This window comes from Schistocerca gregaria, chromosome 11 (assembly GCF_023897955.1).
Source record: "Schistocerca gregaria isolate iqSchGreg1 chromosome 11, iqSchGreg1.2, whole genome shotgun sequence".
Classification (NCBI taxonomy): Eukaryota; Metazoa; Arthropoda; class Insecta; order Orthoptera; family Acrididae; genus Schistocerca; species Schistocerca gregaria.
The window spans coordinates 109,163,884-109,188,760 of NC_064930.1; the positions used below are offsets into that span (position 1 = coordinate 109,163,884).

At 43.5% G+C, this 24,877-nt stretch overlaps 1 protein-coding gene across 1 annotated transcript in view; it reads left to right on the forward strand.

Moving 5' to 3' along the window:
* Positions 1-14,495: 14,495 nt before the first annotated feature.
* The window catches only part of LOC126295379 (uncharacterized), a 188,941-nt gene continuing 178,559 nt past the window's right edge, over positions 14,496-24,877 (forward strand). Inside the window, exon 1 of the mRNA XM_049987863.1 lies at positions 14,496-14,600. The gene's annotated coding sequence lies outside the window, so the exon portion shown is untranslated. The remainder of the gene's footprint in view (positions 14,601-24,877) is intronic.

Sequence of the window (24,877 nt, forward strand, 5' to 3'; positions counted from 1 at the left end):
CACAAATTTCTTTCCACCCCAATTCTGTTCAGTGCCGCCTCATTAGTTACATGATCTAACCATCTAATCCTCAACATTGTTCTGTAGCACCACTTTTCAAAAGCTTCTATTCTCTTCTTATCTAGACTGTTTATCGTCCATGTTTCACCTGCATACAAGGCTAAACTAAAGACAAATGCCTTCAGAAAAGACTTCCTAAAAGTTGAATCTATATTTGATGTTAAGAATCTTTACTTCAGAATCACTTGCCAGTCTACATTTTTTATATCTTTACATCGGCCATTGTTAGTTGTTTTGCTGCTCAAATAACAAAACTCATCTTCTACTTCAAGTGTCTTGTTTCCAATTTAATTCCCTCAGCATCTCCTGATTTTATTCAACTTCATTCCTTTATCTTTGTTTTGCTTTTGTTGACATTCATTGTGTAATGGTTTTTCAAGACACTGTCCATTCCGTTCAACTGTTCACGCCACCTTTGCCATCTGTGATAGAATTGCAGTGCCATCAGCAAACTGCAAAGTTTTGGTTTCTCCTCCCTGAACTTCAATTCCTACTCCAATTTTTCATCAGTTTCCTTCATTGCTTGTTCAACGTACGGACTGAATAACATGGGGGATAGGCTACAAACCTGTCGCACTCCCTTCTCAACCACTGCTTCCATTTCATGCTCCTCTACTCCTGTAACTGCTGTCTGGTTTCCATACATGTTACAAATCATTTTTTGCTGTCTGCATTTTACTGTTACTACCTCCAGAATTTCGAAGAGTGTACTCCAGTCAACACAGGCAAAGGATTTCTCCAAATCTACGTATGCTGTAACTGTAGATTTGCCTTTCCTTAATCTATATTCCAAGATTGATGTGTTCCAAAATTTCCCCACAACCCAAATTTATCTTTCCAGCTTTTACCAGTTATTCCATTCTTCTGTAAATAATATGTGTCAGTATATTGCAACCAATACCATTAAACTGATGGTTCAACAACGTAGGAAAAGACAGGTTTGCTACTTACCATAAAGAAGACATGTCAAGTTGCAGACAAGCACAATTAAGACAGTCACATAAAGCTTTTAGCCACAGCCTTCGTTAGTACGACACACATACACACACAGGTGCGAGCGAGCGAGCACACCTCACGCACACACAACCACCAACTCCAGCATTTTGGGCCAGAATTCGGCCGAAGTAAGAGTGATTTCAGGTGTGCCACAGGGGAGTGTTGTAGGTCCGTTGCTGTTCACGATACATATATAAATGACCTTGTGGATGACATCGGAAGTTCACTGAGGCTTTTTGCGGATGATGCTGCGGTGTATCGAGAGGTTGTAACAATGGAAAATTGTACTGAAATGCAGGAGGATCTGCAACGAATTGACACATGGTGCAGGGAATGGCAATTGAATCTCAATGTAGACAAGTGAAATGTGCTGTGAATACATAGAAAGAAAGATACTTTATCATTTAGCTACGATATAGCAGGTCAGCAACTGGAAGCCGTTAATTCCATAAATAATCTGGGAGTAGGCATTAAGAGTGATTTAAAATGGAATGACCATATAAAATTAATCGTTGGTAAAGCAGATGCCAGACTGAGATTCATTGGAAGAATCCTAAGGAGATGCAATCTGAAAACAAAGGAAGTAGGTTACAGTACACTTGTTCGCCCACTGCTCGAATACTGCTCACCGGTGTGGGATCCGTACCAGATAGGGTTGATAGAAGAGATAGAGAAGATCCAACGGAGAGCATTGCACTTTGTTACAGGATCATTTAGTGGCGAAAGCATTAGGAGATAATAGGTAAACTCCAGTGGAAGACTGCAAGAGAGACGCTCAATAGCTCGGTACGGGCTTTTGTTGCAATTTCGAGAACATACCTTCACCGAGGAGTCAAGCAGTATATTGCTGCCTACTACATATATCTTGCGAAGAGACCATGGGGATAAAATCGGAGAGATTAGAGCCCACACTGAGGTGTACCGACAGTCTTTCTTTCCACGAACAATACAAGACTAGAATAGACGGGAGAACCGATAGAGGTACTCAAGGTACCCTCCACCACACACCATCAGGTGGTTTGCAGTGTATGGAAGTAGATGTAGATGGTGGAGTTGGCAATTGTGTGTGTGTGTGTGTGTGTGTGTGCGCGCGCGCTTTTTTTTTACTGATGAAGGCTGTAGCTGAAAGCTTTATGTAACAGTCTTTTAATTGTGCCTGTCTGCTAGTTGACGTGTCTTCTTTACGATAAGTAGCAATCTGTCTTTTCCTACATTGTTGATAGTTCTAAACTTATAGTTAAGTAATACTAACACGTCAACACCTGTTTTCTTTGGAATTGGAATTACTGTATTCTACTTGAAGTCTGAGGCTATTTCGTCAGTCACATACATCTTTTTCAGCGTATGAAAGAGTTTTGTCATGGATGGTGCTTCCAAGATTAACAGTAATTCTACCCCCTGCGGGTCCAGGGGTTAGAATAGGCCCGCGGTATTCCTGCCTGTCGTAAGAGGCGACTAAAAGGAGTCTCAAACCTTTCGGCCTTATATGATGGTCCCCTGTTGGGTTTGACCTCCATCTCTCAAAATTTTCCGAAGACCGAGCCGATTGGGGAAGGGCGCCTTACTTGGTGCATTGTGTCCATCTTGCGATCAGACCTTTCGCCAACTTATACACCGTTGAATTGCAGTCCTGTCCGCTCTCCATCTCTTGGGCATGACTCTGTTTCTGCGTGCAGATTACACCTTGCACTGTGCAGTGCCTCTTTCTGCACCGACGGCGACCATGGACCACATGTTACCTAACATCCAGCACGGTAGCCAGTCCGTTGTGGTGGGGCCGCCATGTACCCTGTTGGTTGTAGCCCCCTGACAACACAGGGATCGCTCTACTGATGCCTGCGCCGTTAACTCCCCATGTATGCCAAGGAGTAGATGCCTATCCTCCTGGGGTATCGGGACTCCCGGCAACGGCCATCCTGCCAGGTGGCTCTTGCCGTGGCTGGGTGGCGCCCGTGGGGAGGGCCCTTGGTCAGAGTAGGTGGCATCAGGGCGGATGACCCGCAATGAAGCGTGGTACATCGTCTCTCACTGGTGGCCAGCCGCCAGCAGTCTCTAAGCGTTCTCGGGCTCAGTTTAACGCTCAGAAGTACAATCCGAAAACGTTCCCCTCCCTGGCCACACCGTGGGAGGAACGTAAGTCTCAGGATGGCAGTAGCAGTTATTCGCCCCGCTTCTTAGTTTGTACGAGGGCTGATGGGGAGTCTTTTCTCTCCACAAAGCCTCAGCTCTTCGTCGAGCATTTAGAGGACAAGTTTGGGGAGGTGGAGGGCTTGTCAAAAATGCGCTCTGGGTCAGTCCTGATACAAATGGCATCCTCTGCCCAGTCACGACGGTTACTCGCTTGTGACAAGTTGGGGATGTTGCCGTTATGATCACACCCCATAAGAGTTTAAATATGGTCCAGGGAGTTATTTACCATAGGGATCTTCTTTTGCAGTCTGATGAAGAGCTGCGCGCCAATTTCGAGCGCCGAGGTGTACATTTCGTCCGGCGCGTTCATCGGGGTTCGAAGGAAAATCAGATTGCTACCGGTGCCTTCATCTTGGCCTTTGAGGGTGATACATTACCGGAAAAGGTCAAGGTGATGGTCTACAGATGTGATGTTGAGCCCTATATCCCTCCCCCAATGCGATACTTTAAGTGCTGGAAGTTCGGCCATATGTCTTCTCGCTGCACTTCCAGCCTCACATGTCGAGATTGCGGACGCCCATCATATCCCAATACTCCATGTGCCCTGCCTCCCATCTGTGTCAACTGCGGGGAGCACCATTCACCTTGCTCGCCAGACTGCCGAATTTTCCAGAAAGAGCGTAAAATCATGGAATACAAGACGCTGGACTGACTAACCTATACTGAGGCCAAAAGGAAATACGACCGACTCCATCCTGTGAGAATGACATCTTCCTATGCTACTGCAACAACACCGGTGCTAGCCCGGTTGCTCCTGCTCCGGTTGCTAGCCGGGTTGCTCCTGCGCCACCTACCTCAGGAGCAACACTATCCCACCCATCGGGGACGTCCGTCCCCACTTCTAAGCCGGAGAAGTGTCCAACTTCTTCGGCTTCTCACGCTCGCAAGGGGTCCCTTGGGTCCCTCCCTTCCCAGGTTTCCGCCAGCGAGAAGGCTGACGACCGACAGTGGCGTAAGTGCCCGCAATCAGCTGGTCGTAGGGCTTCACGAGCCTCCTCCGTCCCGGAGACTAAATCGGTGAAGCCCTCCCAGCCGGTGCGACCCAAGGAACGGCGTGAGAAACCCAAGAAGAGCTCTCAGCCCAAGGAACTTGCAGTGGCAGCCATCCCACCACAACCTTCCAGCTCTGCGTCTGAGGATGCGGTGGAGATTCTGGCGTCTGCTGAGGACCTCAATTTCGCCGGTCCATCAGACGCCATGGAAAGCACTATCACAGGTGCTAAATCGTAGGTAGCAGGTGACCCAGCGGCATAATCTCCCTTCCCAGTTCCGTCACGCCTTTCTCAGCCATGGAAAACACCATCCTCCAGTGGAACTGCAGCGGTTTCTTCCACCATCTAGCTGAGCTCCGCCAACTTATCAGCCTTCACCCTTCCGTCTGCATTGCTCTGCAGGAAACTTGGTTTCCGGCAATGCGAACCCCCAACCTCTGTGGCTACCGGGGTTATTATAAGAACCAGGGAGCTTATGAAAGGGTGTCTGGTGGCGTCTGCATATATGTCCTGAACTCTCTTCACAGCGAGTCTGTACCTCTCCAAACACCTTTAGAGGCTGTTGCTGTTCGGGTGTGGACGCCACAGGCTGTTAACGTCTGCAGTCTTTACCTTCCACCGGATGGTGATGTCGCGCAGCATGTCCTGGCTGCTCTGATAGCCCAATTGCTGCCACCTTTCTTGTTACTGGGCGACTTTAACGCCCATAACCATCTGTGAGGTGGGTCGGTGGCAAGAGGTCGAGACGCCATCGTTGAGCATTTATTGGCGCAGCTCGATCTCTCTATATTAAATGATGGTGCCTTCACACACTTCAGTGTGGCGCATGAAACATACTCCGCCATTGACGTTTCGATCTGTAGCCCTAGCCTCTTACCGTCTGTCCAATGGAGAGTGCATGATGACCTTTGTGGTAGTAAGCACTTTCCGATCTTTCTGTCACTGCCACAGCGTCAGTCTTCTGGGCGCCCTAGCAGATGGGCTCTGAATAAGGCTGACTGGGACTTGTCCTCCTCCACTGCCGCTATTGAGCCTCTCTCTAACGATGACATTGATGCAGTGGTTCAATCGGTCACCACCGGCATCGTTACTGCCGCCAAATCTGCCATTCCCCGTTCTTCTGGGTCCCCTCCGAGGCGGACTGTGCCTTGGTGGTCGCCTGAGATCGCTGAAGCGATTAAAGCTCGCCGGCGGGCGCTCCAGTGTTACAAGCGACATCCCTCAATCGAACACCTTATCACCTTCAAACGGCTGCGTGCGCGAGCCCGCCGCATTATCCGCCAACGCAAGCAGGAGTGCTCGGAGCGGTATGTGTCCACCATTGGCCTCCATGTCACTCCATCGCAGGTCTGGGCCAAGATTCGCTGCCTCTATGGCTATCGGACCCCTGTCAGCGTCCCTGCGCTCTCACTGAATGGAGCAGTTTGTACTGACTCCGACGTCATTGCAAACCGCTTGGCAGAGCACTTTGCTCTGAATTCCACTTCTGCCAACTACCCCTTGGGCTTCCGCTCCATTAAAGAGCGTATAGAACGTCGGAGTCTTTCTTTTCGCACCCACCATCCTGAATTGTACAATGTTCCATTTAGTGATTGGGAATTCCGCAGTGCCCTCGCCACTTGTCCTTATACCGCTCCTGGACCAGCTGGCATCCACTTTCAGATGCTGAAACACCTTTCAGTGGACTGCCAGCGATTCCTCCTCGACCTTTCCAACCGCATTTGGGTCGAGGATGAGTTTCCGTCGCAATGGCGGGAAAGTTTTGTTGTCCCCATTCTGAAACCGGGGAAGAACCCTTTGTAGGTGGACAGCTACCGTCCCATTAGCCTCACCAACGTTCTTTGCAAGTTGCTTGAACGGATGGTGAGCCGGTGCTTGAATTGGGTACTGGAGTCTCAGGGCCTTCTGGCTCCGTCTCAGGGTGGGTTCCGTAAAGGCCGCTCCGCCGCCGACAATCTGGTGAGCCTGGAGTCGGCCATCCGTACTGCCTTTGCCCGCCGTCAGAATCTGGTCGCTGTCTTTTTCGACATGCGGAAGGCGTATGATACGACATGGTGTCATCACATCCTTTCTACGCTTCATGGATGGGGCCCTCTGCCGATCTATATCCGCAATTTTCTGTATAGTACCTTCCGCGTGCACGTCGCGGCCTCATATAGTTCCTCCCAAGTCCAGGAGAACGGTTTGCCACAGGGTTCTGTTCCAAGTGTCTGTTTTTAATAGCCATTAATGGGCTCGCTGTGGCCGTGGGAAATTCTGTCTCCACTTCGCTGTATGCTGATGACTTCTGCCTTTACTACAGCTCTATTGGCATTGCAGCTGCTGAAAGTCAGCTACAGAGCGCAATCCGCAAGGCGCAGTCTTGGGCTGTAGTGCATGGTTTTCAGTTTTCAGCAGCCAAGACCTGCGTTATGCATTTCTGCTGGTGACGCACTGTTCACCCGGAGCCGCGGCTTTATCTTGACGCCGAGTTTCTTACAGTAGTGGAATTACGTAGGTTTTTGGGGGTGGTTTTTGATGCCCGGTTGACTTGGCTGCCTCATATACGGCAGCTTAAACAGGCGTGTTGGCGGCATCTAAATGCTCTGCGATGCCTGAGTCACACCAGGTGGGGCGCCGACCGATCTACTCTCCTACGGCTTTACCAGGCGTTAATCCAGTCCCGTCTGGACTATGGGAGTCTGGCTTATGGCTCAGCATCCCCATCTGCGTTGCGGCTGCTGGACCCAATCCTCCACAGCGGGATACGCCTTCCCATTGGTGCCTTCCGGACCAGCCCTGTGGACAGCATACTTGTGGAGGCAGGTGTCCCTTCACTGCGGTTACAATGCCAACAATTACTGGCTGCTTATGCTGCCCATGTTTTTAGCTTGCCCGGGCATCCAAATTATCGTGTCCTGTTACCGCGGTCAGTCGTCCATCTGCCAGAACGTCGGCCCCGGTCGGGTTGTCCGATCGCTGTACGCGTCAAACAGCTTCTCTACGGGCTTGGGTGTTTCCCTGCACCACCTCCTTTCCGGGCCCCTCTGCGTACACCCCCATGGTGTGTGCCTCACCCTTGCCTTTGGCTCGACTTGGCACAGGGCCCGAAGGACTCAGTCCGTCCATCCTGGCCACATATCAGGGCTCTGGCGTTGTCTATACCGACAGTTCGATGGTTGCTGGTCGTGTCGGTTATGCACTAACTCTAGGGGACCATTCTGAACAACGTTCGTTGCCAGCTGGCTGCAGTGTTTACGCTGCTGAGCTGGTCGCCAGTTTTCGTGCCCTGGAGTATATCCATTCCTGCTCAGGTGAGTCCTTAGTTATCTGTAGCGATTCCCTGAGCGGTTTACGAGCTCTCGACCAGTGTTTCCCTCGTTCTTGTCTGGTGATGGCTATCCAGGAGTCCCTGCATACTGTTGCCCGTTGCGGCAGATCTGTGGTCTTTGTTTGAACCCCAGGCCATGTTGGGATACCCGGAAATGAAACTGTTGACCGCCTGGTGAAAGAGGCCACTAGTGCACCATCTCTGGAGATTGGCCTCCCGGCGACTGATTTGCGGCCACTATTACGCCGCAAAGTTTTCGATTTATGGAACACTGATTGGCGCAACCTGCCCGTGCCAAACTAACTCCGCCGTATCAAAGATACTACTACTGTGTGGCGGTCATCCATGTGAGCCAATCGCAGGGAATCAGTCGACCTTTGTCGGCTCCGCATTGGCCACACCTGACTCGCGCACAGTTATTCACTGTGTCGTGAGGATCCCACTCTTTGTCGTTGTGGGGCGTCCTTGACGGTGGTCCATATTCTGTTGGAGTGCGCCCTTTTAACTGTGCTCAGGCAGACTTTTGCGCTGCCTGATACGCTCTCTGCGCTTTTATCTGACGACTCTTCCACGGCGGACATTGTTCTATGTTTTATTCGGGCAGGGGGATTTTATCGCTTAATGTAAGTGTGTGAGTTTTTGTGTTGATTCTGGCCTATGGCCTACGATTTGTCTGATTTTTTTTTTCATTTGTTTCTCTGTGGTTGGCTTTTCCCTTTTTGTTTGTATGGTCGGCCAACCACCGTCACACTCTGTGTGATTTTAGTTTGTCTTGTCTGGTCTTTGTCTACGTTTCTCTTGTTCTGTGTCGTCTGTCTTATCGTCTGTTGATCGTTTTTATTCTCTGTGGGTGTTTTTAGTATTTGGAAAAAGGGTCCGATGACCGTAGCAGTCTGGTCCCTTTAACCCCCACAAACCAACGAACCAACCAACAGTAATTCTGAATGAATGTTTCCCTTCGTCTTGTATATATTAATTAATTGGGACAATTACAATTTTGCTAGTGTTTGGCGTGATAAGACATCCTGTGAAACTTTACTAAATGTGTTCTCTGAAAACTACCTAGAACAGACAGTTAGGAATCCCTCTCATGATGGGACTAAATTGGATCTGATGGCTGCAGATAGACCTGACCTCTTTCAGGGTGTCCACAACCAAACTGGTAGATTAGATCAGATTCAGTTTTCGTTCCATAGGCCCAAAAAATGAGATGATTCTCGAGTGTATGGAACATGTCAGAAAGAATAACATAAAAATGTAAAACATTTTATACAATACTATCACTCCTGATCATTTGTCAGGAGATTGCCAAACTAGGTGAATACAATGTGGTAAATTGGAACAACCAATATTTACAGAATTAAAATGCTGCCGAATGAAGCATTATTATGCACTATTAATAAATTTACCACACACAAAATAGCTAATCTTGACTGTTGTGGCCAAGTGCAGTCAAAACAGATATCTACCAGATATTTTTACTTAAGCTGGCTTAACCGTCTCCATTAAGATATTAATCTATGGTGTAGAAGGAGTGACCATGATGTGGTTGTGCCAACAATGATTACCAAAGTACAAAGGAGTTGTAAAACAAGCAGAAAGATATATATGTTCAGTAAACTAGTTAAAGAAATCAGTAATGTTGTACCTCAATGAGGAACTTGAAAGTTTCAGCACAGGTCAGTAGCATGTAGAGGAACTCTAACTTAAATTTAAAAGATTAGTTAATCAAGCACTGGATGGATATGTACTCAGTAGGACAGTTCACAAGGGAGGGAACCTCCACTGTACCTTGGTATACAGTCCTGTAAAGAAACTCCTAAATAATAAATAAATAAAAAACAGATATTATTGTATAATAGGTGCAAAATGAAGCATAGGTTTATAGAGAGAGGATGCTGAATGAAACGCATTTGGCTGTGAAGAGAGCAATGCATGGTCCCTTCTGTGACTACCGTAGCAGAATATTGGCAAGTGACATTTCACAAAATCCAAAGAAATTTTGGTCTTAAGTAAGGGTTGTTAGTGGCACCAGAGTTAGTGTCCAGTCCCTACTGAATGATAAGACAGGAACTGAAATTGAGGGTAGCAAAGCAAAAGAGAAATGCTAAACTCCATCGTCAAATGGCCCTTTACAAAGAAAATCCCAGGAGAATTGCCCCAATTTAATCTTTGTACCACTGTAAAGGCGAGTGAAGTAAATATTAGTGTCAGTGGTGTTGGGAAACAGTTGAAATCGTTAAATGGAACAAAGCTCCAGGTCCCAATGGAATATCTTTCAGCTCCTGTACTGAATTTGTGGCTGAATTAACCCCTCTTCTAACTATACTCTGTTGTAGATCCCTTCAACAAAAAAACAGGCCCAGTTTTTGGGAAAAGGCACAGGCCACACTCATGTATAAGAAGGGTGGTAGAAGTGATCCACAAAATTACAGTCCAATATTGTTGACCGATTTGTTGTAGAATCGTAGAACATATTCTGAGGTTAAACATAATGAGGTACGTAAGTCTGTAGGTTCCCCTTTATAGGAGGATGCAACACGCGTCTCTGACAGTGTTGTAGCAGTAGTGGACACCAGAAGATCCCAGCAGAGTGGTTGAAACATCAATCATTTTAGAGGATATATGATGTAGCCTAATAACCCAGAAGAGTTTAACTTCAGTTATAATGAGCTATCTTGAACAGAAATACCTTCTCAACGCCAACCAGCATGGATTTTGAAAACATCGATCGTGTTACACTCGACTTGCACTCTTTTCACATGACATACTGAAAGCTTTATATCAAGCAAACCAGGTAGATTAAGTGTTTTTTGATTTCCAAAAAGCATTCAACACAGTACTGCACCTATTCTTATTGTCAAAAGTATGTTGTTATGGGGTATCAAGTCAAATTTGTGACTGGATTGAGGATGTTTTGGTAGTGGACATAGCATGTTATCTTGGATAGTGTCATCATCAGACGTAGAAGGAACTTCATGTGTGCCCCAGGGAATTGTGTTGGGACTGTTGCTGTTCGTGTTATTATTAATGAGCTTGCAGACCATATTAATAGTAAAACCAGGCTTTTTGCAGGTAATGCAGCTATTACTAGGAAAGTATTATATGAGAGAAGCTGTAATAATATTCAGTCATATCTTGACAAGGTTTCAGTTTCAACATGGTGCAGAGATTATCAACTTGTTGTAACTGTCCAGAAATGTAAAAATTATGCACTTAGCAAAAAAAAAATAAAATAAAATAAAATAAAATAAAATAAAATAAAAAAAATAAAAATAAAATAAAAATAAAAATTGTATCCTGTGATTGTTGGAATTGGTCAACTCATACAAATACTTGGATGTAACACTTTATAGGGATATGAAATGGAATGTTTATATATGTTCAGTCATGGGTAAAACAGATGGTAGGCTTCAGTTTATTGGTAAAATACTGGGAAGTGCAATTAGTCTACAAAAGAGATTTCTTACAAATCACTCGTGCGATCTATCCTACAATATTTCTCAACATAGTACTAATTAGGCATATTGAATGTATACAGAGAAGTACAAATGGTCATAGGTTTGTTTAATCCGTAAGAGAGTGTCACGGAGATACTGAATGAACCAAAATGGCTGACACTGGAAGACAGACGTCAACTATCCTGAGGAAGTCTATTAACAAAGTTTTAAGAACCAGCTGTAAATAATTACTGTATGGGTATACTCCAACCCCCTATGTATCACTCACACAGGCATTGTAAGGACAAGATTACAATAACTGCTGCACACACACACACACACACACACACACACACATTCAGTCAAATATTCTTCCTGCACTTCATATTTGAATGGAACAGGAAGAAACCCTAGTAACTAGTATACTGGAGTGTACCTCAGAGTGGTTTGCAGAGTATAGATGGGGTAGATGTATTGATTAGGTCTGTCAGTGCTATGTCAAATTCTTCTCACACTATCATATCTCCTATCTCCTCTTCATTTACTTCCTCTTCTCTTTCTTTAATACTGCCTTCAAGTTCAGTTCTTTTCTATAGCTCCTCCATATATTTCTTATGCTTTCCACTTTTCTGGTGCTTGCTTAATACTAGCTTTCCATCACTGCTCTTCATGTTCGTATACCTGAATATCAATGGTTGCCATATAGTGGAGATGCTAAGTCACAGGTGTTGTTGTTGTTGTTGTTGTTGTTGTTGTTGTTGTCTTCAGTCCTGAGACTGGTATGATGCAGCTCTCCATGCTACTCTATCCGGTGCAAGCTTCATCATCTCCCAGTACCTGCTGCAACCTACATCCTTCTGAATCTGTTTATTCATCTCTTGGTCTCCCTCTACGATTTTTACCCTCCACGCTGCCCTCCAATACTAAATTGGTGATCCCTCGATGTCTCAGAACATGTCCTACCAACCAATCCCTTCTTTTGGTCAAGTTGTGCCATAAACTCCTCTTCTCCCCAATTCTATTCAATACCTCCTCATTAGTTATGTGATCTACCCATCTAATCTTCAGCATTCTTCTGTAGCACCACATTTCAAAAGCTTCTATTTTCTTCTTGTCTAAATTATTTATCGTCCATGTTTCACTTCCATACGTGGCTGCACTCCATACAAATACTTTCAGAAACGACTTCCTGACACTTATACTCGATGTTAACAAATTTCTCTTCTTCAGAAATGCTTTCCTTGTCATTGCCAGTCTATATTTTATATCCTCTCTACTTCGACCATCGTCAGTTATTTTGCTCTCCAAATAGCAAAACTCATTTACTACTTTAAATGTCTCATTTCCTAATCTAATTCCCTCAGCATCACCCGACTTAATTCGGCTACACTCCATTATCCTCGTTTTGCTTTTGTTGATGTTCAACTTATATTCTTCTTTCAAGACATTGTCTGTTCCATTCAACTGGTCTTCCAAGTCCTTTGCTGTCTCTGACAGAATTACAATGTCGTCGGGGAACTTCAAAGTTTTTATTTCTTCTCCCTGGATTTTAATACCTACTCCAAATTTTTCTTTTGTTTCCTTTATTGCTTGCTCAATATACAGATTGAATAACATCAGGAAGAGGCTACAACCCTGTCTCACTCCCTTCTCAATCACTGTTTCCATTTCATGTACCTCGACTCTTATTATAACTGCCATCTGGTCACAGATAGACACTACAAAAAGATTCTCACAATTATAGCTTTTGGCCAGTAAGGCCTTTGTTGACAATATACGCTCTCTCTCTCTCTCTCTCTCTCTCTCTCTCTCTCTCTCTCTCACACACACACACACACACACGAGCGCGCTCGCGGTGTGTGTGTGTGTGTGTGTGTGTGTGTGTGTGTGTGTGTGTGTGTGTGTGTGTGTGTGTGTGTGTGGCATCTCCATTGTATGGTGAGTAGCAATCTTCCTTCTCATAATATTGTTACATTCCATCCTGGATTTTCCATTTTTTGAATATAAATGGTGTTAATATTGTTTTGAATGTAAATGAAGTTGATCTTCTTATCTGGGGTACGGGGGGAGGAGGAGTTTTGGACATTCGTATTTATATTACTAAAATACCGGAACTGATGCCGGTACCAGTTGCAATGTAGGGGGCAACCAAAATCTTAATTTTCAGTATTTCATGTAATTATTGACCAAATTCAAAAACTGCAAATGCTCTCATAACCTACTCATTAAGAGGTATAATCTCATGCTTTAACACAATAAGGCAAATATTACAGTTGATACACTGTATTTATTGTGAAGCAGAGTAATGGGTAGTGCACAAATACCTGAACATCATTGGTCCTGTGTGTTCATCCCGTATGGTAAGTCTCCCCTAACCTGCAGTTCTCGGTGACTTTCCCGAAAACTACCCCTTTTCCTAGACATCTCCAGTCCTTTTCCTTCACCCTTCTTCGTTCCCCTTCAACCCCTCCGCCTGAAGGAGAAGGCACTGTCTCCGAAAGCTTGCCAATTACAACAGGCCTTTATGTGTGTGTGTTCTGCCGCCGCTTAGTGAGTAGATTTGTTATCTATCCAATTAAATAATTTTGTCAATAATTGATTGTTTTCATTGTTATGTTTATCTACTTTATGCTTCACGGAGATGCTTGTGTAACATGGACCTTTTTTAAAAAAATTGGCACACTTCGGAATTAAAACTGGATTGCTGCCACGGAAACCAACAAAACCACGTTGCCCATTGAAGAAGAAAAAAATGAGGAAGAAAAAAAAATTTTCTGTATGGTACTAACCACATAAGGAAAACTCCAAAGTTGGTTTCCTTGATTATTTGAGAGTTGAATGGAACTCATAGGGAATTATGCTATATGACTTACGAACTTCAGTTACCATGAAAATAAAAATGAAAATATAAAAGAGCTGTGGCTGGGGTCTCCCAGCAGGCTGGCCTCAGCAGTGGGATTCCACTGGCTACTCAGCCCAGCCTCTTGTTGTGATGCTGCTAGGGAAGACGGTGCAACAATGCATTCCGCATCCATCAGTCATATTTGTTCTCAAATTAAAATCGCAATGATCCCTCTGTGGTTTTTTTTTTAATATTTTTGAAGCCATTTTTCGCAATATTCCCAGCCGCATCTCCCCTGTGATGGTGGTGGTGGTAGTACCATTTGTTTCTTGGTTTTCGTTCGGCCATTGTAATAATTTTGTATTGTTTAGTTATTTTGTCCATTGGTCATTCCTCAAGGTTTGCATTTCCACTGAGCATACAGCTTCATTTTATTAACACAGTATAACATTGTCTGTCGATCGCTATTTCCTCCTCCTGCCCCGATCCGCTCCCCAATTCACCACTCCACTTAACCATTCATTCTGAAGTTAACATGATTAATTTTCTTATATTATAGGCATTGTGAAGGGAAGTGTGCAAGATCGCACCACCTGTGAGTTTGACCACACTTACGCTCGGCCTATTCCTTCCAAATCGAAGACAGATTTTGAAAATATTCCAGATCCTATCAAAGTTGGACAGCTGGAAGACACCAAATTGTAGCTGAAGCACCCAATGAAAAAGTCTCTCACTGTGGAAGCCCTGTGGTGCCAAGTTGTTTTACAAAGGTAGTAAGCATCAGTTCATTTCACATATTTAATGTAGCACAATTGTTCTGTGTGACTTTTGTGAATGTACTGTAATCCTGCAAAGTGAGTTGTCATACCTGGTCATTGTATTTACTTGCTCAAAAATATCTCCTGTGCATCCGTGCGTAGAGTAGTGATTAATTTTGGAGGATTACAACAGGTCGTAATCCGCAAACACTTCCTCATTGTGATAGGGCTCTGGGTGGCAAAAAACAGTTAATACATATTACTTAAGTTTTATTCTTGAAATATTGCTTATTAATTATTCTTCCCTACTCTTGAATTAACTTTCATCTGGATTAGCAACCATGAACACTTATTACATAATCATGTACTGGTGTGTTTTCTGAGTGGAGATATCATTACACTAAAAAAAATCTTAACAGCTTTTTTTCAAGAGTTCAGATATATACATTCTTGAGTATATTCTCGATTAATGATTTTTAACGTTGCATACTCAGAGGCTCCCATTAACCTGACTGTGCAGTGTTGGAGGCTTCATGTTGTAACTCATACTTACGGTGATGTAGAAGTGTCTGCTGGTGCACTTTAACTTGTACAAGCTGCCCGAGGTGTTACTCAAGCCAATACTGCATTGCAAAACAAATATTTGCGCTACCACTTAATGTCATCAATGTAACTGATATCTTTGGTGCCATAGTGGGTAACCTTGGTGAGGAATGATGAAATGTGCTCATGTATTTTAGAACAAACTTCAGCAGAAATCATGTTCTTCTTGAGATTTTTACCTCGTTTGCCTTGAGGTGATTTACCCTGTTAGGAGATCAGGAAGCCTTCGAACAGTGCTCAGTAGTGCCGTAGAATGAAATAAACGCTTTCTTAGATAACCTTTCCCTTTCTCCTCTGTATAGTAAGAAATATTGGAAACTGGCTGCTGTTAATCTAGGCTGTTCAGAACAAGTCTACGGTGCTTAATTGCGTGTTTCTCAATCAGTTGTTGTAAGAAAATATCTTGCTTGTCTTTTGATTTCAACTGATTTAAATTAGCAACAAATTCCGATTTGTCATCACCATTAAACTTAATAAAGATTTGTAATTTACAGTTACAAGCAGCACCTGTTGTTCTAGATGGGATGAGATGCCCTTTCCAGCTGATATGTTCAACCCCACAAACCTTAGAGGCTGTGATGCTGTTTCTTCGATGTTTTTTTTTTTTTTCATTTATGCTCCTCTTCTTAGGAGCTGTTTCAGGATCACTTTCACTGCTTGTGGTACTCACAGACATATTGAACATAGAATGGGAAACATTAAGCACGGAACACATTGAAAATGATCAGCAAAACAAAGACTTTGATAACAGCAGCTGTTTAGGATGGTAAACACCTAGCTCATGCTCGGTAAAAGGGGCAAGACCGGTCATGCGATCTAGCGGCGGGAGCAGAAACCGCGTCAGTGACTGACTCGTGTTATTTCTGTGCTCAACGTTACAAAAGACACCCTGTATCTACGAATCTACTCAACAGAGTAACGTGGTCTATGCACTTGACACACATCTTGCCTTTCTAAGCATCTTTTCATTGAAAACGATTTTGTGCATTTTTGTGACTGAAGTGGTTTCTGCACTCACCGATTCATTTCTACCTTCTCCTCGGCAATAAATTATTTCATGCCTTTCATTCACATCATTCCTAAGTAAGCTGTACAGGGATATGTTTCATTGCTCTGAGATGGTATGTAATACTACATAGTTCAGGGAGTGGTGCTGTAGTGCAATGATAGTTGACTTAACAATGTCTCTGTTTATACCATTATAATGTCCAGAAACTGACACTGTTTTGACGATTACAGCTGTTATAAATATCAGGAAATGAATTCATAAAAATTAATAATTTATACAATGTCAGGCAGCATATTGAACCGTGTCGTTTGCCACGGTTCCTGTTTTTTCCCTCGTTTTACTTCTGTTAGGAGTTTCTGCGCTTTCCTAGAGGGCATTATGGAGCTTCCACGAGCCTGCTACTAGCGCACCTGGTGCAAGGAGGTGCTGTGTGCCACGCCGAGGGCAGGCGAGATAGTTGAGACGAGTGTTTGGCCCTGGACGAGTGTTCTGCAGTGGGGTGCTTGGTCCCTCTATGCTAAGTCTGAATGGATCCAAAAAACTGGGACATTAGGACACAAGAGGCTGTAAATCTGTGGACAATGTTTGGTTGCCATTCATGGGCTGGGGAAGCTATGAAGTCTGTCTGCAGCTGCCATTAGCCTCCAGGTGGTGGTGGTGTCACTGAAAGTAAGATTTTTCATCTAGTTAGTGCAACGGTCGTCATCTGGCAGGGCCAATCTTCCGGTGTTGTGGGAGCTATTAATAACTGTGTGGCAACGTTTCTCTGCTTTGAGTTTCTAATCGGAAATTGCCTTGCGTGTGTGTTACTGCTGCCTTGCAGGATTGTGCATTTGAACGCCATGCTGACTCACTTATGGCGTGTGTCGTAAAGGAAAGCAAAAAAAGAAAGGAAAATTTTTTGGCTGTGGACCTCTGGCAAGCCGTTGTTTTCCCATGGACAGCGTAGGTCACTGTTTGGATAAGCACATTGTAAAATGTTTAAATAACCTTTTACTGTCTGGTGGAGAGATACAGTGAACTGCAACCAGTTAATTTTATGGATGACTGAAATGCGAGATTATGTTAATGTTCGCTAATATCTGTTGTGTTTTAGTACAGAGACTTTAGTCACTATTATTGTGTACACATTCTTGTGTTAACGAGTTTGGTCCCAGTGGCATTTAAGCGCTCTATTTAGTTACATTTAACATAGTGCTAGAGTTTCTGTTTGGTAATCCTTCTAGTCATGACTCATGTCGGTTTCTCGGTCTGTCTGAAATGTTGGGTCTTTAGGGTAGAGACCATTGTTGACTTGCTCTCCTCTCTCCCGAATTCTCCTACTGATACTACGGTGGGAGTTCTGTCGGAATCTCATTTGCAGAAGTTACCAATTCTTGTGAGCACAAATAAAGCTACCTTTGCCTCTGTAATTTTCATCTGCTGGCCAGCAGGCTTTGGGTGATAATTAAAAATCACCAACTGGTCTTCGTCCAGCTTAGTGGCTCGTTTTAGATGAGTTCCCTTTCCAGTTTGGGTAAATATTTCCTCCTCCTGGTGGAGCCATCCTCTTTCCCGAGCCACGCTGGGGTAAGAGTTGCCCGAGCGTGTATTGCTGCTCAGTGTTCCAGGAGAATGAAGTAAGAGGTTACTTATCTATTCTACCGTTATCCCCAAGAAAGGCGAATTAGAGTAGTTCTGGATAACCTAAGGATTGTACACTATTAAGATAGTTCTAGGTTTGGAGAAATTGCTGTTTAGTAAAATTTAGCCTTCTATGTCAGTAGTCCGACGTATTCGACGATCCGACATTGTTATAGAACTGAGAGACTTGGTTTTGACACATTTGCTGAGATTTGACTTATTTGCTATTGATGTCAATTGCTTTAGATGAATTTTCTTTAATCTGTGGCCATAATTCTTAATGATTGATCGTCCTAGTTCTATGGGACTTTATTAACTGTTGATCCTTATTGTTTATGGTCTTAAATATATGTTTGTTTAAAGGGGTAATCATAGATTGTTTATTAAGTAATTCATAAGTTATATACCAAATATTAAAAGTGCAAATATTCTCTCATTGTTACACTTTTGTGTTCTGTGGTTTGCGCTGAAGGGTGTGACAATAAATGCAAAATCTAAAGTGAAGTGTTGGGGCGAATTAATCGTTTCCCTTATCATTACCTTTAAAGATAACTGATTGTTTGTCACTTGTTATGAAATTGATTGGGAGAATAGTTTATTGATTGACCCCATAGAAAGAGTATGTCATGTATACACACAGACTTGCGTAAATTTCTGGTATAGTAAGAGTACGCCTAGCTGGGCTATAATGACAATAATAAAAAATTTCTGTCTCCCTGTGTGGGTATCACTAAGTGGAAGTACAGGGGATATGGGTAACATGACATACAGGAGTTTAGATCTGTCTGGAGGTGTGCACAGGTAGCCAAAGCGGTTCAGGCAGTCGCAGGAAATCTGGGTTCGAGTCCCAGTCTGGCAAAAATCTTCATTTGGCATTAATACAATGTACACTTGATTTCAGTACATGTTCACAATTTGTCAATCCATTTACAAACAGTGATACTTGTATTAAGTCCCCAAAGCAGCCTTATACACCTTTACGTCTACGGCTGTACTCTTCAAACCACTTTACGGTGGCTGGAGGAGGGTACTTCCAGCATCACAATCAATCCCCCTGCCCTGTTCCATTCACTAACAGTACATCATGTATATTTTGTGAGGTATGTATGGGAGGAAGTATTATGTTACACATTAACCTCTCACTGCCGTACAATACCCCTCTTACAGCATCTGACAGTGTAGTTCATTGAGCATCCCCATAATGCCCTCTTGCCAACTAAATGATCCCACGAGGAAAAATGCCAGTATTGTGAGGCCTTATCTCTCTCTTCCATTAATCTAACCTGATAATGGTCACACATAATGAGCAATACTCAAGAATTTGCCAAATAAATATTTTGTGGGCAACTGTTTTGTGCGTGAATTAAATTTCTTTAACATTCTTCACCTGAATATCAGCCTGGCATCTGCTATTCCTATATATTTGTTATAGAGTCATTGCACTGCAGCCCACTCCAGACCCATTACTCTGAGGTGCCTTGTCATTGCTACTGCTTCCAGTACTCTGTGGCCAGCAGTGGATCTTTTTTCTTTTTAATGTTTTTTTTTCCCTTACACATCGCCTTCTGTAGGACCAAATTGAGGAGCAAATCTCCAAGGTCATGGAATGTGTCAGTAAATGAAATTACAACATAAAAGTAATAACAGATAAAAATAAAATGTTTATGAACCCAAAAAAGTCAATTCCATAAGTCCATGCAAACGCGATCAACAATACAACAAGAATCAGCTTAATTTTTCAAGGAAGTCCTCGACAGAAAAGGAGGAGTGATCCTGAGGAAACTCTTCAGTTTCGATTTGAAAGTGCATGGTTACTGCTAAGATTTTTGAATTCGAGTGGTAGCTTATTGACAATGGATGCAGCAGTGCACTGCACACCTTTCTGCGCAAGAGTTAAGGAAGTCCGATCCAAATGCAGGTTGAATTTCTGCCAAGAATTAACTGATCGAAAGCTGAATATTCTTGGGAAAAAGAGGGAGGGAATGAGGGAGAGGGAGAGGGGGGGGGGCAATGTCAAAATACCCAGAATCGTGAACAGGGGTCGACAAGAGGTTCATGAAGTTACACCACTTAATGCCTGAACCACTCGTTTCTGAGCCAAAAATATCCATTTAGAATGGGAAGAGTTACCCCAAAATATAATACCATACGACATAAGCGAATGAAAATAAGCAAAGTAGACTAATTTTAGTGCCTAAGAATCACTCACTTCAGACACCATTTGAATAGTAAAAATGCAGCCGTAAGTCTTTGAATAAGATCATGAAAATGGGCTTTCCACGACAGTTCACTATCTATTGGAACACCTAGAATGTTGAACTGTTCAGTTTCACTAATCATATGCCCAGTCTGCAAAATTAAAATGTCAGATTTTGTTGAACCGCGTGTTAGAAACTGTAAAAACTGCGTCTTACCGTGATTTAGCATTAGTTTATTTTCTACAAGCCATGAACTGAGGTCATGTACTGCATTATTTGAAACCGAGCCAGTGTTGCACACAACGTCCTTTACTACCAAGCTAGTATCATCAGCACACACAATTATTTGAGTGTCACCCGTAATAGTAGGGGGCCAACACTGAACCCTGGGGCACCCCCGATTTGACAGTACCCCACTCAGACCCCACATCAGACATTCTCAACACTGTGAATAATGGCCTTTTGCTGTCTGTTGCTAAAGTAAGAGGTGAACCAATTGTGAGCTACTCCCTGTGTTCCGTAAGGGTCCAACTTCTGGAGCAATATTTTGTGATCAACAGAATCAAATGCCTTAGTTAAATCAAAAAATATGCCTAGCATTTGAAACCTTTTATTTAACCCATCCAGTACCCCACAGACAAAAGAAAATACAGCATTTTCAGTTGTTAAATGACTGCTAAAGCCGAACTGTACATTTGATAGCAAATAATGTGATATAAAATGATCAATTATCCTTACATACACAGCCTTTGCATAACTTTAGCAAACACTGATGGCATAGAAATAGGTCTAAAATTGTTTACATTATCCCTTTCTCCCTTTTCATAAAGTGGCTTTACTACTGAATCCTTTAATTGTTCAGGAAACTGACCGTTCCTAAAGGAAAAATTACAAATATGGCTAGGCACTCCATCATATCCATCTGAGTCCTTAGTCCTGAGTGATTTAATCAGCGACTCAATCTTCCCATTGTCTGAATCACAGAAGAGTATTTCAGACATCAATCTCGGAAAGGAATTTGCCAAGAAAGTTATGATTCCCTGCAGAAAATAAATGTTTATTTAATTCACCAGCAATGCTCAGAAAATGGTTGTTAAATACTGTACATATATCTGATTTATCAGTAACAACAATATTATTACTGTGAACTGACTTTATATCTTTGACCTTTTGCTGCTGACCAGACACTTCCTTAACAACTGACCAAATGGCTTTAATTTTATCCTGTGAATTAGCTATTCTATTTGCATACCACATACTCTTTGCCTTGCTAATGACATTTTCAAGCACCTTACAATACTGTTTGTAATGGGCTGCTGTAGTTTCATTGTGACTACTTCTAACATTTTGATATAATTCCCGCTTTGTTCTACGTGATATCCTTATCCCACTAGTCAGCCAACCGGGCTGTCCATTACTGCTAGTACCCCGTTTAGAATGTTCTAATGGAAAGCAACTCTCAAAGAGCATGAGAAATGTGTTACGGAAAGCATTTTATTTATCATCTATAATATCAGCACTATAAACATCTTGCCACTCTTGTTCCTTGACAAGTTTTGAAAAACACTCTACTGCTGTTGGATTAACTTTTCTACGTAGTTTATAATTAAATATGACATTGGTTTGACTACAAAAACCTTTTAGTGTTAAAATTTGTGCATCATTGTCTGAAAGGCCATTCACCCTCTTACTAACAGAACGCCCTTCTAGTAATGAAGAGTGAATAAAAATATTGTCTATGACTGTGCTACTGTTCCCCTGCACCCTAGATGGAAAAAACACAGTTTTCATCAGATCATATAAATTTAGGAGATCTACCAACATCCTTTTTCTTAGACAATCATGTACAAAAATTAATATTGACGTCACCACATAGAACTACTTTTTGGTACTTCCAACAAAGTGAATCAAGAACCCTCTCTAACTTAAGCAAAAATGCTCTGAAGTCGGAGTTAGGGGACCTACAAACAACAGCAATTAGAAGTTTAGTTTCATTAAGTTCAACTGCCCCTGCACAACATTCAAATGTCTGTTCCGTGCAGTGCCATGATACATCTATGGACTCAAATGGAATACTATTTTCTACGTACATAGCCACTCCCCCCTATGCAAGGAACTCCTTGAAAAACGGCCAACTGATCTGTATCCTGGTAAAGGAAGCCTCTGAATTGTCAAATTATTTAAGTTGTGCTCCGATATGCCAATAATTTCAGAGTCAACATCTATAAGCAGTTTACTAACTTTATCTCTAATACCTCTTACATCTACATCTACGTGATTACTCTATTCACAATAAAGTACCTGGCAGAGGGTTCAATGAGCCACCTTCAAGCTGTCTGTCGTTCCACTCTCTAACGGCACATGGGAAAAATGAGCACTTAAATTTTTCTGTGCGAGCGCAGATTTCTTTTATTTTATCATGATCATCATTTCTCCCGATGTAGGTGGGTGCCAACATAATGTTTTCACAATTGCAGAAGAAAACTGGTGATTGAAATTTCTTGAGAAGATCCTGTCACCACGAAAAATGCCTTTGTTTTAATGATTGCCACTCCAATTCATGTATCATGTCTGTGACACTATCTCCCCTATTTCGCGATAATACAAAACGAGCTGCTCATCTTTAAACTTTTGGGATGTCATCCGTCAGTCCCACCTGATGCGGATCCCACACCGCACAGCAATATTTTGATGAAATATGCTAATTCCTTCTCTACTTGGAAACATGACATCCTCTGTAGGTCAGTCCTTAGTTAGAAGGATTTCCTTTAAGCAGGTGTACCTATCAGCTGATTTCAATCTAAAATAGGTGCAGCTGTAACACCAACTACTACAGGAATTTTTCCATGAGTGATCTCACCACCACCCACTGCACTGTCGCTTACAGGTGTTGCCAGCCTCCGCTTCCTATACCTTTTGAGATGCTGGTGCTAGTGAAACCCAGTCTATAGATACACAACTGGCGCCACTGAAATGTGATCCGTGCCCTCCGCCAGCAGTGCCTCCTTCAGCTCCATGTTAACGCGCCTAACTGTCGCATTAAGATGGGTCCGATCGTGATGCTGGAACTGTTGCATGAAATGCTCATTAGTGCCACCAGTTCGAGTAGCTGTCTTTACCCGGTTACCACATACAATAATACTCCCCGTCCCTATCAAGACTGTTGTCTGCTCCACCCACTGTCGCTATCTGATCCTTCCTTGTAAAATTCTCCATAACTCCCCTATGCTGTCAGTGACCTGAGCCAACCCTGCACCAGGCTTCACCATGCTGGTGAGCTGGTGCTCACTCACCAACACTTCATGCAACTGCTGGCCACCTCTATCGTGTGAACTGCCTAGCAGCAGAACCTTCTTCTTTCTGCTAGACTTTGCAACTGACCCAGGCCTACTAAGTGCTGAGGACTGCTGCATGTTCCCTACATCTACAGCAAAGTGTCACCTTCATTTATATGCAGTATGTTTTACTGTTTGCTTGCAGACCAACTGCTAGTCCCAACACCAGTTGTCAGTCCACTGCAGATCTTCCTTAATGCCGAGAAGACTGCAGTAGTTTTGAACGAGAAGCGAAAAGCTACGAATTATTTATTAAATTAGTTGATGCTTCAAGGTGGGCGAGGCTCCCTCTAAGGGGGACCCTCAGTTGGAAGGAGTGTACCTTTGGAGATGTTGCAGTCGTGGGGGATTTTCTCACAGTGAGTCTATCACCACCTGGGATTACATCTACTAAAAGTAAATGGAATGAAGCTAAAGATTCCGAGAATCTCCCAGTTGCACCTCGGTTCTCATGGTATCACGGAATGATGATCAGTTCTTTGCTACGGTCCATCTCTTTATTATTCAGAAAGGTATAGATGCAGTTGCAGGCCCTGTGAAATCTTGCTCTCATTTAAGCGACGACACTTTGGTTTAGGAGACCAATTGCGATTTTGAAGCTCAACAACTGCTCGCAGCTTCGCCGTCCACAGCTATCCTGTTCGAGTTGAGGCCTCTTGAACGCTGTATTCTTCGTGTATTGTTATTTACATACCCCTTTGCTCAAGGCGTCGCTGCAGTCCGTCAGATAATGAAAAAGGTTGTTGCAACATTAGTGCCTACACATACTTTTCTTCTGACTTTTGATAGAATAGTGCTTCCATCAGACATCAAAGCAGGCTGTGAACTGATCACGGTCCAACTCTACATTCCAAACCCAATGTGCTACTACCAGTGTTAACATTACAACCGCACTCTCATGTCCTGTTTAAACACAGCCAAATGTGTAATCTGTGGTAGGGATGCTCACGAGGGTGATTGTCTGCCGCCTCCTGCCCACTGTATCAATTGCAACGGTGACCGTGCAACCCCGTCCCGAGAATATCCCGTGTATGTCAATGAGTGGGCCATCTAGGAGATCCGGGTGAAGGAAAAAGCACCTTTTCCTGTCGTTTGCAAGTTGTCCGCTACTTGAAAGCCCTCTGTTTTGCGGCCATCCAGACGTGCGACCTCAAATTCGGTGGTTGTAAAGTCACCCAGAGTCGTGGTAGCATGCCCGTCTTCTCCTCCAGCTGTCCGACGAGCCACCAAATCTTTGCCTTTGGAGGCGAAATACCTGCTACACGAGTGGCGGGCTGGAAAGGACGGAAGGATTACTCCTGTGGACTTTTTCTGTCCCTCCAGTGGACAGACACCTGAGTCTTCATCTGCCAACTGCAAAAGCTCTAAGAAATCAAACAAAGGCAAACGGTCTTCTCCTTCCCCGACTTAGAGATCCCATTCAGTGTCACTGCGTGACGGTCCGTATCGCCATTGTGCACCACCTGTCACCTTTCTGCCCTGGAATCTGCACGCCGACCCAATTAGAATGCTGATGCATTT